This window comes from Hypanus sabinus, chromosome 5 (genome assembly GCF_030144855.1).
Source record: "Hypanus sabinus isolate sHypSab1 chromosome 5, sHypSab1.hap1, whole genome shotgun sequence".
NCBI classification, from domain to species: Eukaryota; Metazoa; Chordata; class Chondrichthyes; order Myliobatiformes; family Dasyatidae; genus Hypanus; species Hypanus sabinus.
The window spans coordinates 153,564,715-153,577,708 of record NC_082710.1 but is presented as its reverse complement, the minus strand read 5'-3'; the positions used below and the strand labels follow the sequence as shown (position 1 = coordinate 153,577,708).

At 41.4% G+C, this 12,994-nt stretch overlaps 1 protein-coding gene across 1 annotated transcript in view; it reads left to right on the top strand.

Moving 5' to 3' along the window:
* The first annotated feature begins 9,988 nt into the window (after positions 1–9,988).
* Positions 9,989–12,994, top strand: part of LOC132394470 (uncharacterized) — a 36,701-nt gene continuing 33,695 nt past the window's right edge. The window contains exon 1 of the mRNA XM_059970668.1: positions 9,989–11,028. The gene's annotated coding sequence lies outside the window, so the exon portion shown is untranslated. The remainder of the gene's footprint in view (positions 11,029–12,994) is intronic.

The window sequence follows — 12,994 nt, the reverse complement described above, 5'->3', positions numbered from 1 at the left end:
TGGCTATATTATATTAATCACGTAGATTGTCTGGTATGGGTTTCTTTAGAAGCTAACTCTGTTAATAAATTTTCTATTATTTCTCTTCTTGGATCCTCCCTTACTTTATCTGTAAGTAAACTAACTGATAGTTTAATAGTGAAACATACTCTGAGGATCTGGATACAATTTAGAAAACACGGTTTATTGAGATTTTTCCTTTCAAGTCCCATTTATTCTAATTTTTTTAATTCATCCATGACTGATTTAGTTTTTAAGGAATGGGACAGGTTGGGTATTAAAGGTTTCTGGGATCTGTTTGTTGGAGGAAATCTTTTTTCATTTGAGCAATTGCCAGCTAAATATAACTTACCCAAAACTCACTTTTTTAGATATTTACAACTCAGAGACTTTTTAAAATCTTTCTAATCTTTTCATCTTTTTAAGATGAAATTTTTAAACTGGTTAATACTTCATTGCTATGTGCTCGTCATTCCCTCCTACAAATTAAGGTGGTACATAGAGCTCATATGACTAAGGATAAGCTATGTCGTTATTATTCCGATGTATCTCTCTACTGTGACAGATGTAATAATAGAGAAGCTCCATTAATTCATAAGTTTTGGACTTGTCTGAGCCTTGAAATATATTGGAAGGAAATTTTTCAAACTTTTCCTTACTTTTTAAAGTCAATTTTAAGCCTAACCCTCTGACAGCCCTATTTGGTATTGTTGCAGGAGAAGATATCAACCTGAAGGCATCTGATTCATGTATTTTGGCCTTTAGCTCTCTTATAGCTAGGAGGAAGCTTTTGTTTAAATGGAAAGATGTTTTTCCTCCTACTCATGCTCAATCGATATTATGTCATGTTTTGATTTAGGGAAGATTCGTTGTTCAATTTCGGAATCTCATCAAGACTTTCAAACATTGTGGAGACCTCTGTATTATTTTCAAACCCCTCAATTTGTTGTTTAAACTCAGATGTTGGCTATTATTAATTTTTATTATATGAGAAAGTATTTTAACTTCTTTTCTCCTTAATGAACAGCTTCAGTCTTGGTAGGTGTTAGACTCTTATTTATAATAAATTAGTGTAGTTTAATATAACTATTGATTAACTATATGAATATGGGGGAATGTGATTGTTATTATGAACTGATATAATGTAATTGGTAGTTTTTAAAAATCTTTTTTGACCTTTATATACACTTTCTTCTACTCTGTATTCTTCTACATAGAAACTAATAAAAATATTGGAAAAGAAAAGATTGTGATAAACTGCTACAGGATTCTGTAATGTTTCTATTTTTTTCTTTGCATTTTCAAAAATTTATCATCTTGAATTTATTGGTATTTTATAATGCATTTATGATCATTTTTGTGTTAACCACCTGGTCCTGTATTGGCATAAGGAGCCTTTCTGTTTCTGTGAAGATGTCTCCATATCTGAGCCAGATATTTGATGGGTCCTTGACAATATCCATCCTGCTCAGATCATGGGGATGTCATCCATGGAAAGTCATGCTCTTCCATTGGTTAACTTTTTTCCTCTATAATGATAATTTCTTAATTTTTCTGGGTTGTCCTTTCATTTAAGTTTAATGATGTGTACTTCTTATCAGAATTGGATGTACCAGCATGGAGTGCTGAAACCTGTTACATTGATGAAAATATATCCTTGGAAATTTTATCTGACTGTTGTGTAAATTTTGTATGTTTGCTATTTCTCTTCCTTGTTCTGTCCTAGATACTGTTAATCTCAGCACATTTCTGTGTATGGAGTGTTTACAAAAATTTGTCATTTCAGTTACTTTTCTTTGTAATTTTTCCATATCAGTTTCAAATTAAGATATATGAAAAGAATATATTAATATGGGTAGAGTTTTTATTGCCTTTGTGATATTTTTCCCATTGAGCTCTGTTTGACAGATCTTCTTAAGCCTTGAAAGTTTTCTCTTTATTGCACTATGATCTATTTACTTTGCTTGTTGATATCCCAGGTATTCACATGTTTCATATTCATTCATCGGTTGTGTTGTATCCTGCTGCTCTGTTTTGTATTCTATTAGCTCTATTGCACCTTCCTTTATGTTAATGTTCTGCATTTATCAAGTCCAAAGTTCATATTTTTTATCTTTCAAAAATAGTTCTACTATTTGAACTAATTACTATAGAAACATAGAAAACCTGCAGCACAATACAGACCCTTTGGCTCACAATGCTGTGCCAAACATATACTTATTTTAGAAAGTACCTAGGGTTACCCATACATAAAATACATATTTATATCTTTCAAAAATAGTTTTACTATTTGACTTAATTGCTATAGCTTTACTGATGAAGATGCATATAATTTCAAATCATCTATGTATCAAAGGTATCTCAGTGTATAATTTGTTCAGTTGTTTCTGATTTGATATCCAATTTTCATCTGATTTGTTAAATCAGAGATTGGTTTAAACCTAGACAAAAGCATAGCGGGCTTTGAGAGCTGCACTGAAAAATGTCTCGATTTGTTAACAGTGGTTGCTCATCTTTGGTTGTTACTGGATAGGATGATTATAGAATGCCAGTACTTCCTCAGATGATGGAGGGATTTCACAAGTATTGACTGTAGTTTATACTCATATATTAAGAACTTCTATTAACCATGACTGTGGGACGGTATCAAATGCTTTTTGGTTGTCAATATAACAACATGATAGATTTCTGCTTTTCCACTGGGCTTGTTTTAGAATTACAGTTTGTATTATCAGTTGTTCTTTACGTCCCGTCATATCCTTATGGCATCCTTTCTACTCTTTTGTATGTATGTTGTGGTGATCCATGTGAGCGGTGATTAGTTGTGAGATGCATGATGTGACAATTTTATGGATAGTTTGTAACGAGTTCTGGGATGATATTTTGATGTATCATTTGTGATTTCTCCTTTAGGCAAGATCTGTGTTTTACTTACTGTCAAAAATTTGGGCACCTTTTCTGAATTTTTAAGAAAATTGTAGAAGTGTATTAACAGGTGCAGATGAAGACAAATAATTTTATACCAAAAACTATGAATATTATCACTGCCAGTACTTTTCCAATTGTGGGTATTTTTTTATAACTACTTTTAGCATTTCCATTGTAACCAGGTATTTGCATTTCTTCAATTCTGTGAGTCCATTCTTTTTCCTCTGTAATCCAGCTTGCTTCTTGATTGTACATCATCCTGTACCATAGAACCATAGAACACTACAGCACAGTACAGGCCCTTCAGCCCTCCATGTTGTGCCGACCCATATAATCCTTATAAAAAAGTACTAAACCCACACTAATCCATAACCCTCCATGTCCAAGAGGCTCTTAAATAACCCTAGTGTTTTAGCCTCCACCACCATCCCTGGCAAGTCATTCCAGGCACTCACGACCCTCTGTGTAAAAAAACTTACCCCTGATGTCTGTCCTAAACTTCCCTCCCTTAATTTTGTACATATGCTCTCTGGTGTTTGCTATTGGTGCCCTGGGAAACAGGTACTGACTATCCAACCTATCTATGCCTCTCATAATCTTGTAGAGCTCTATCAAGTCCCCTCTACACTCCAAAGAGAAAAGTCCCAGCTCTGCTAACCTTGCTTCATATGACTTGTTCTCCAAACCAGGCAACATCCTGGTAATTCTCCTCTGCACCCCTCCATAGCTTCCACATCCTTCCTATAATGAGGTGACCAGAATTGAAAACAATAGCCAGATATCAGACCAAAAGTTCATAATCTGTGTGTTAGTCCACAGCAGGTATTCACTGTTAGAAGAACTTCAGCCAGGATTAATAAGAAGGAGACTGAGATTCAGAGACTGTGCCACTCAGGGAGAAGATACCAAGGTACTGTTCCAGGAGACCATCATACCTCTTTGATTCATTTCCTCATATATGGATGATAGGACAAGGATAGGAGGGTGCGAAAGGAGACGAGGGAGAAGGATTCAAATGGTCACCCTCAGGAGGCCTGAACACCTACTCTTGTCTGACAGGTACAAGGTCCTTTCCTCAGATTTGAAGGAGGATGGGAACTTTGGGTGGGATGTGCAAACAGTCCATGACACCATCTCATAGGCAGCCATTTAATCAGTGGGAGAAATGAGTAATGAAGTGGTGATAGAGGACAGCACAACGAAGGGGACAGACACTGTTTGCTGCAGCAAAGATATAGAACACCAAAGGCTAAGTTGCCCACCTGATGCTAGGGTAAGGATCTTCCCTTCTGTGCTGGAGGGAAAATTGGTAATGGAAGGGAATGATCCACTTGTCGTGGTCCAAGTGGGCACTAATCCCACCGACAGGTTTGGTGAGGGAATATGAGCAATCTGAGGTACAACTTAAAAGCAAAAAATTAGTGATAAGTAAAGCAAAACACGCAAAATGCTGGCCAAACTCAGCAGGGGAGGCAGCATCTCTGGAAAAGAGTAAACAGTTTAACTTTTTTGGGCCGAGACCTTCCATCAGGACTGGAAAGGAAGGGGTAAGTCAGAATAAGAATTCCCCTTTCCCATTGCTCCATCCCACCCCCACCCCCCACCCCTGCCAGACTCTGGACTTCTCCCGCTCCCTCTTCCGGGCCCTGTACCTGGCTGTGAGTTGTCATTGCTGGAAGTTGCGATGATTGTCCTTACGTTCCATTACACTGACATAAATTTATGTTCTCATTCCATGTATTCTTACTGAACAGAATCACTTTACCCTTCTTTGAATTAAACCATCATTGTTATTATATTTTTATTTTACAAAGCCGTGTTTCTACTGGAGATTGTAATAGATGTTCGCAGTTTTTACAGCTGTATTGTGTTCAGTTTTCATCATTTGCATTTATGGTATGAATTCAGGGAGATAACAGCATTATTTGTTTTCTCTGAATGGAAACAAGAACCACAGAAACTGTTACTGACAAAAGTAATTATTTTATTACTTGATTGAACAACAATAAGCTAAAGCTCACACTGCAAGGAAAAATTTCACCTTGTACCAGAAGGGATATGGAAGTAGTTGTTCGACATTTTCATCTTGTTTCCAATTTTTCCATGGCTGCACTTCCTCTCAAATTCAGCTCCCTTCCTCCTCACTCCCCACTTCACACTCCATCCCGTCCTCCCCAGTTCCTGCCCTCCTCCCTACTCCCTCCCCTCCTACTCCAGCAGGAAGCGTTCTGAGCAGAGTGATGGGGCTTTGGCTCACTGGCCTTAGGTGGTAATGGGACGAAGCGAGGTAGGTTTACCGGTGATATTTGTGGAAAGGAGGAAGTATGTGTGTGAGGCCAGTTTTCTGTGCTCAGTGTCAGATGTGGGAGGTCCTGGAGTCTCCCAGCTTCCCGGACGGCCATATCTGCACCCGGTGTGTAGAGCTGCAGCTCCTAAGGGACCAAGTTAGGGAACTGGAGCTGTAGCTCGATGACCTTTGCCATTTCCATGATATCCTGCAGTGGGAGGCAGAACAGCCAGAGGTCATGGTACATATTGGTACCAACGACATAGGTAGGAAAAGGGAAGAGGTCCTGAAAACAGAGTGCAGGGAGTTGGGAAGGAAGTTGAGAAGCAGGACTGCAAAGGTAGTAATCTCGGGATCACTGCCAGTGCCACGCGACAGAGAGAATAGGAATAGAATGAGGTGGAGCATAAATGTGTGGCTGAGGGATTGGTGCAGGAGGCTGAGATTCAGATTTCTGGATCACTGGGACCTCCTTTGGGGCAGGAGTGACCTGTACAAAAAGGTTGCAATTGAATCACAGGGGCACCAATATCCTGGTGGGGAGCTTTGCTAAGGCCACTGGGGAGAGTTTAAACTACAATTGTTGGGGGATGGGGCAGAAGTGAAGAGTCTAGGGAAGAAGAGGTTGGCTCACAAATACAGAAAGCTTGTAGATGGTGCGAGAGGGAGGATAGGCAGGTGATAGAGAAAAGACGCGGTCAGAAGTTTGAGATGCATCTATTTTAACACAAGGAGTGTTGTGAACTAAGTGGATGAGCTTAGAGCGTGGATCAGTATTTGGAGAAATGATGTGGTGGCCATTACAGAGACTTGGATGGCTCAGGGACAGGATTGGTTACTTAAAGTGTCGAGTTTTAGATGTTTCAGAAAGGACAGGGAGAGAGGCAAAAGAGGTGGGGGCATGGCACTATTTACCAGAGATAGCGTCACAGCTACAGAAAATGTGGACGCCATGGAGGGATTGTCTATGAAGTCTCTGTGGGTGGAGGCTGTGAACAAGAAGGGGTCAGTAACTTTACTGGGTATTTTTTATAGGTCGCCCAATAGTAACAGGGATATCGAGGAGCAGGTAGGGAAACAAATCCTGGAAAGGTGTAATAATAACAGTCATGATGGGAGATTTTAAAATCCCAAATATTGATTGGCATTTCCCTAGAGCAAGGGGTTTAGATGGGGTGCAATTGGTTAGGTGTGTTCAGGAAGGTTTATTGACACAAATATGTAGATAATCCTAAAAGAGGAGAGGTTATACTTGATTTGGTATTGGGAAATGAACCTGGTCAGGTGTCAGATCTGTCAGTGGGAGAGCATTTTGGAGATAGTGTTCATAATTTTATCTCCTTTAGAATAGCATTGGAGAGAGATAGGAACAGACAGAAAGCGTTTAACTGGATTAAGGGGAATTATGACGCTATCAGGCAGGAAATCGGAAGCTTAAATCGGGAACAGATGTTCTCAGCGAAAAGTATGGAAGAAATGTGGCAAACGTTCAGGGGATATTTGTGTGGAGTTCTGCACAGGCACGTTCCAATGAGGCAGGGAAGTTATGGTAGGGTACAGGAACCGTGATGTACAAAGGCTGTAATAAATCTAGTCAAGAAGAAAAGAAAAGCTTACAAAAGGTTCAGAGATCTAGGTAATGTTAGAGGTCTAGAAGATTATAAGGCTAATAGGAAGGAGCTTAAGAAGGAAATTAGGAGAGCCAGAAGAGGCCATGAGAAGGTCTTGGCGGGCAGGTTTAAGGAAAACCCCAAGGCATTTTACAAGTGTGTGAAGAACAAGAGGATAAGACGTGAAAGAATAAATGTGACAGTGGGAAAGTGTGTATGGAACCGGAGGAAATAGCAGAGGTACTTAATGAATACTTCAATGTTCACTATGGAAAAGGATCTTGGTAATTGGAGTGATGACTTGCAGCAGACATGAAACACTTAAGCATGTAGATATTAAGAAAGAGGATGTGCTGGAGCTTTTAGAAAGCATCAAGTCGGTTAAGTCGCCGGGACCAGATGAGATATACCCTAGGCTACAGTGGGAGGTGAAGGAGGAGATTGCTGAGCCTCTGGCGATGATCTTTGAATCATCAATGGGGATGGGAGAAGTTCCGGAGGATTGGAGGGTTGCAGATGTTCCTTTATTCAAGAAAGGGAGTAGAGATAGCCCAGGAAATTATAGACCAGTGAGTCTTACTTCAGTGTTGGTAAGTTGATGGAGAAGATCCTGAGAGGCAGGATTTATGAATATTTGGAGAGGTATAATATGATTAGGAGTGTTAGCATGGCTTTGTCAAGGGCAGGTCATGCCTTACAAGCCTGATTGAATTTTTTGAGGATGTGACTGAACACATTGATGAAGGAAGAGCAGTAGATGTAGTGTATATGGATTTCAGCAAAGCATTTGATAAGGTACCCCATGGAAGGCTTAAAAGTAAAGAGACATGGGATCCAAGGGGACAGTGCTTTGTGGATCCAGAACTGGCTTGCCCACAGAAGGCAGAGACTGGTTGTAAACGGGTCATATTCTGCATGGAGGTCGGTCACTAGTGGAGTGCTTCAGGGATCAGTTCTGGGACCCTTACTCTTCATGATTTTTATAAATGACCTGGTCGAGGAAGTGGAGGGATGGGTTTGTAAGTTTGCTGATGACACAAAGGTTGGAGGTGTTGTGGATAGTGTGGAGGGCTGTCAGAGGTTACAGCAGGATATTGATAGGATGCAAAACTGGGTTGAGAAGTGGCAGATGGATTTCAACCGAGATAAGTGTGAAGTGGTCAAATATGATGGCAGAATATAGTTTAATGGTAAGACTCTTGGCAGTGTGGAGGATTAGAGGGATCTTGGGGTCCGAGTCCATAGAACGCTCAAAGCAGCTGTGCAGGTTGACTCTGTGGTTAAGAAGGTGTACGGTGTATTGGCCTTCATCAATCATGGAATTGGATTTAGGAGCCGAGAGGTAACGTTGCAGCTATATAGGACCCTGGTCAGATCCCACCTGGGAGTACTGTGCACAGTTCTGGGCGCCTCACTACAGTAAGGATGTGGAAGCCATAGAAAGGGTGCAAAGGAGGTTTACAAGGATGTTACCTGGATTGGGGAGAATGCCTTATGAGAATAAGTTGAGTGAACTCTGCCTTTTCTCCTTGGAGTGACGGAAGATGAGAGGTCACCCGATAGAAGTGTATAAGATGATGAGAGACATTGATCATGTGGATAGTCAGAGGCTTTTTCCTAGGGCTGAAATGGTTGTCACAAGAGGACACAGGTATAAGGTGCTGGGAAGTAGGTACCGTGGAGATGTCAGGGTTAAGTTTTTTTACTCAGAGAGTGGTGAGTGCGTGGAATGGGCTGCTGGAAACGGTGGTAGGGGCAGATACCATGGGTCTTTTAAGAGACTTTTGAATAGGTAATGAGACTTAGAAAAATAGAGGGCTATAGTTAAAACAACACACACAAAATGCTGGTGGAACACAGCAAGCCAGGCAGCATCTACAGGGAGAAGCACTGTCGACGTTTCGGGCCGAGACCCTTCATCAGGACTAACAGAATGGAATGATACTAAGAGATTTGAAAGTAGGAGGGGTGGGGGAAATGTGAAATGATAAGTGAAGACCGGAGGGGGTGGGATGAAGCTAAGAGCTAGAAAGGTGATTGGCAAAAGGGATACAGAGATGGAGGCAATTCCCTTCTCCAGCTCTGTATCACTTTTGCTAATCACCTTTCCAGCTCTTAGCTTCATCCCTCCCCTTCCGGTCTTCTCCTATCATTTCGCATTTCCCCCTCCTCCCCACTACTTTCAAATCTCTTAGTATCTTTCCTTTCAGTTAGTCCTGACGAAGGGTCTCGGCCCGAAACGTCGACAGTGCTTCTCCCTATAGATGCTGCCTGGCCTGCTGTGTTCCACCAGCATTTTGTGTGTGTTGTTTGAATTTCCAGCATCTGCAGATTTCCTCGTGTTTGGGCTATAGTTAAGCCTAGTATATTCTAAGGTAGGGACATGTTCAGGTTTTCTATGTTTCTATTACATCCTTGTTTTTATATTCTAGTCCTCTTGAAATGAATGCTGACATCGCATTTGCCTTCTTCACCACAGACTCACCCTGCAAATTAACCTTTCGGGAAACCTGCACAATGACTCCCAAGTCCCTTTGTAGCTCAGATTTTTGAATTTTCCTCATTTAGAAAATAGTCTGCCCTTTTACTTCTTCTACCAAAGTGCATGATCATACACTTCACAACACTGTATTCTATCTGCCAATTCTTTGCCTATTCTCCCAAGCTATCAAAGTCCTCTGCAGCCTATTTACTTCCTCAAAACTATCTGCTCGTGCACCTATCTTTGCATCATCTGCAAACTTTGAAGCAAAGCTTCAATTCCATCTTTCAAGTCACTGACATATAAAAAGGAATAGGTCCTAACACAGTCCACTGTGGTCACTAGTCACTGGCAGCCAACAAAAAAAGTTCCCTTTATTCCCACTCTCTGCCTCCTGCCAATCAGCCGCTGCTTAGTCCATGCTATTATTTTACCTGTAATACCCTAGGCTCTGAACATGTTAAGCAACTTCATGTGTGGAACTTTGACAAAGGTCTTATGAAAATCCAAGATCACAAAATCCACCAATACCCCTTTGTCTATCCTGCTTGCTATTTCTTCAAAGAATTCCAGAAGATTTGTCAGGCAAGATTTTCCCTTGAGGAAACCAGGCTGATTACAGCCTATATTATCATGTGCCTCCAAGTACCCCAAAACCACATCCTTAACAATCAACTCTGACACCTTCCCAACCACTGGGGTCAGACTAAATGGTCTAAAATTTCCTTTCTTCTGCCTCTCTCTTTTGCAATTTTACTGTCTTCCAGAAACAGAGATGTGGAGCAAATATTTGATCATTGTAAATGTCTAGAATTCTTTGCCAAGTTGAGGTCAAGTCATTGGGTAGATTTAAAGGGAAGTTTGATAGATGCTTTATTAGTAAGGCTTTCATTGTTATGTGGAGAATGTTATGTGGTTGAGAGGGGAAATAAATCTGCCATGATTAAGCATACTCGAATTGCTGAATGGCCAAACTCCGCTCCTATGCCTTCATGCAAGCACCGACTACTACACTGAGCACCCACTCTAACGCACATCTACCCCAACACTCTCTCATACACACAAACAGACCCACGCTGAACTCAACAGACAGATTCACTTGCCCATGAACCTGTCTCACTCACGGAGGGATAAACTGTCCTGTGCAGCTGAAGTGGGCCGCAGCGTTGACGAGCCGGCAGCCCTCCTGCACTATCAGCATGTAGTTCGGACTCCGAACTGTCTGAAAACCCGCACCGAATGCCCGAATGTGCCGACCTGCAAATCCCGGAGCGGCGCAATCTGCAGGGAAAGGACGGCCCAGACTGCCGCTGGTTCCTCCTCCGCAAGTTTCGTACGGCGTGCAGTTTGTCCGTGTCGTTCATCAGTTTCGATTTCCACAAATAGCGATTTTACAGGAAATACTGATATAGATCTCCCGCCGTATTGAAACACAAAAGGGTGGTTCATGAAGTAAACAGCAGAGGAGGAAGAGCAGAGCTCACTCTCCATGTCACAGTCATCAGTCGGGATTCAAGCTTCTTTGTTTATTGGTTCGCGGGGCTCTTCGGCAACTGGTCCGACCGGTACTGGGGCCCCTTCTGACCAGCTGGTACTGTTGTTCAGTCCTGCACATCGGATCAGTGGAATTTTAGGTCATTCCTCCTTACCAAGCTGCTGCAGCTCTGGGATGTTAGTGAGCTTCCTTGGATGAACTTCCACAGCATTTCTATAGGATTAAGGTCAGGACTTTGACTCAGCCATTCCAAAATGTGAAATTTCTTCTGCTTTAACCATTCTTTGCTAGACTGACTTGTGTGATTAGCGTCATTGTCTTGCTGCATGGCCCACTTCCTTTTGTGCTTCAGTTCACAGATGGGTATCCTGACATTTTCCTGTAGAATCTGCTGGTAAAATTCAGAATTCATAGTTCCATCAATGGTGCCCAGCTTTCCTAGTCCCAAGGCAGCAAAAGAAGCCCAAACCATGACACTGCCACCACCATGTTTCTAGATGGGATGAAATTCTTAAAAAGCTCTATTTTGGACTCATCTGTCCTCAGAACATTCTTCCAATAGCCTTCTAGCTTATCCATGTGGTCGTTATCAAACTTTAGATGGGCAGCAATGTTCTTATTGGAGAGTAGTGCCTTTCTCTTTGCAACCCTGTTATTTTTGTTCAGTGCTTGCCTGATAGTAGTCTCATGAGTACTGACATTAGCCAATGTAAGAGAGGCCTGTAGCTCCTTAGATGTTACCCTGAGGTTCCTTGTGACCTGGAGTATTACACGCCTTGGAGTGATTTTTGTTCATTGACCACTCCTGGGGAGAGTAATAATGGTGTTGAATTTCCTCCATCTCCAAAACCTGTAAGTTTGTTCACAAACTTTCTAGCACTACTCTATGTACCCTTAAGTCTTTCAGCTTTTTGTGCACCTTCTTTCTTGAAATAGTAAATGCACTTAGTTCTCTTCCCTCACACCCTTCAACACCTGGCACACTGCTAGTGTCTTCCCCAGTGAAGACTGATGCAAAACACTTATTTAATATCTGTTATCTCCTTGTCCCCTGTTATTATTTCTCTGGCCTCATTCTCTAGCAGTCCTATATCCATTTTCATGTCTTTTATTTCTTACATACTTGAATAAGCTTTTACCATCCACTTTGGTATTGTTTGCTAGCGTGCTTTCATATTTCATCTTTTCCCTCCTAATGATTCTTTTAGTTGCTCTCTCTAGCGTTTTGAAATCTTCCCAATCCTCCATCTTCCCATTAATTTTTGCTTCATTGTGCCCTCTCTCTTGCCCCATTAGCTATGACTTCCCTTTTCAGCCATGGTTGCACTATTTTGCCATTTGAGTATTTCATTGGTTTGCAATACATCTACCCAGCAATACATCTATCATTTTCCCCAGAAACTGATGCCATTGCTGCTCTATTGTCACCCCTGCCAGCATCTCTTTCTTAGTTACTTTGGACATCTCCTCTCTCATACCACTGTAATTTCTCCCTATCAAATTTCAGGTTAAACTCAGTTGTATTGTGATCACTGCCTCCAGAGTGTTATTTCACATTAAGCTCCATAATCGCTTCTGATTCATTATATAACACCCAATCCAGCATAACTGATCCCCAGTAGGCTCAACAACAAACTGCTCTAATAAGCCATCTCATAGACATTCAATGAACTCACTCTCTTAAGATCCATTACCAACCTGATTTTCCCAATCCACCTGCAGGTTAAAATCCCCCTTGACTATCATAACATTGCCTTTTTGACACACCGTTTCTACTTCCCATTGTAAACTGTGGTCCACATCCCAGCAACTGTTGGGAGGCCTATATATAGCTGCCATCAGGGTCCTTTTACCTTTGCAGTTTCTTAAATCAACCCAAAATGATTCAACATCTTCCGATCCTATGTCACATCTTTCTACTTATTTGATGACATCCTTTACCAGCAGAGCCACACCACCCCCTCTGCCCACCTTCCCATCCCTCCAATACAATGTGTAACCTTGGACATTAGCTCCCAGTTACAACCATCATACCTGACAATCTAGAAGTGTACCCTCACCAAAGTCTTGTAAAACTTTTACATGGCTTTCCAAATTTTGTACTCAATGTCCTGACTGACAAAGGCTAGTGTGCCAAAAGGCTTATTCCCCATTCTGTCTACCTAAAAACACCACTTTCAGGGAACCTTGGA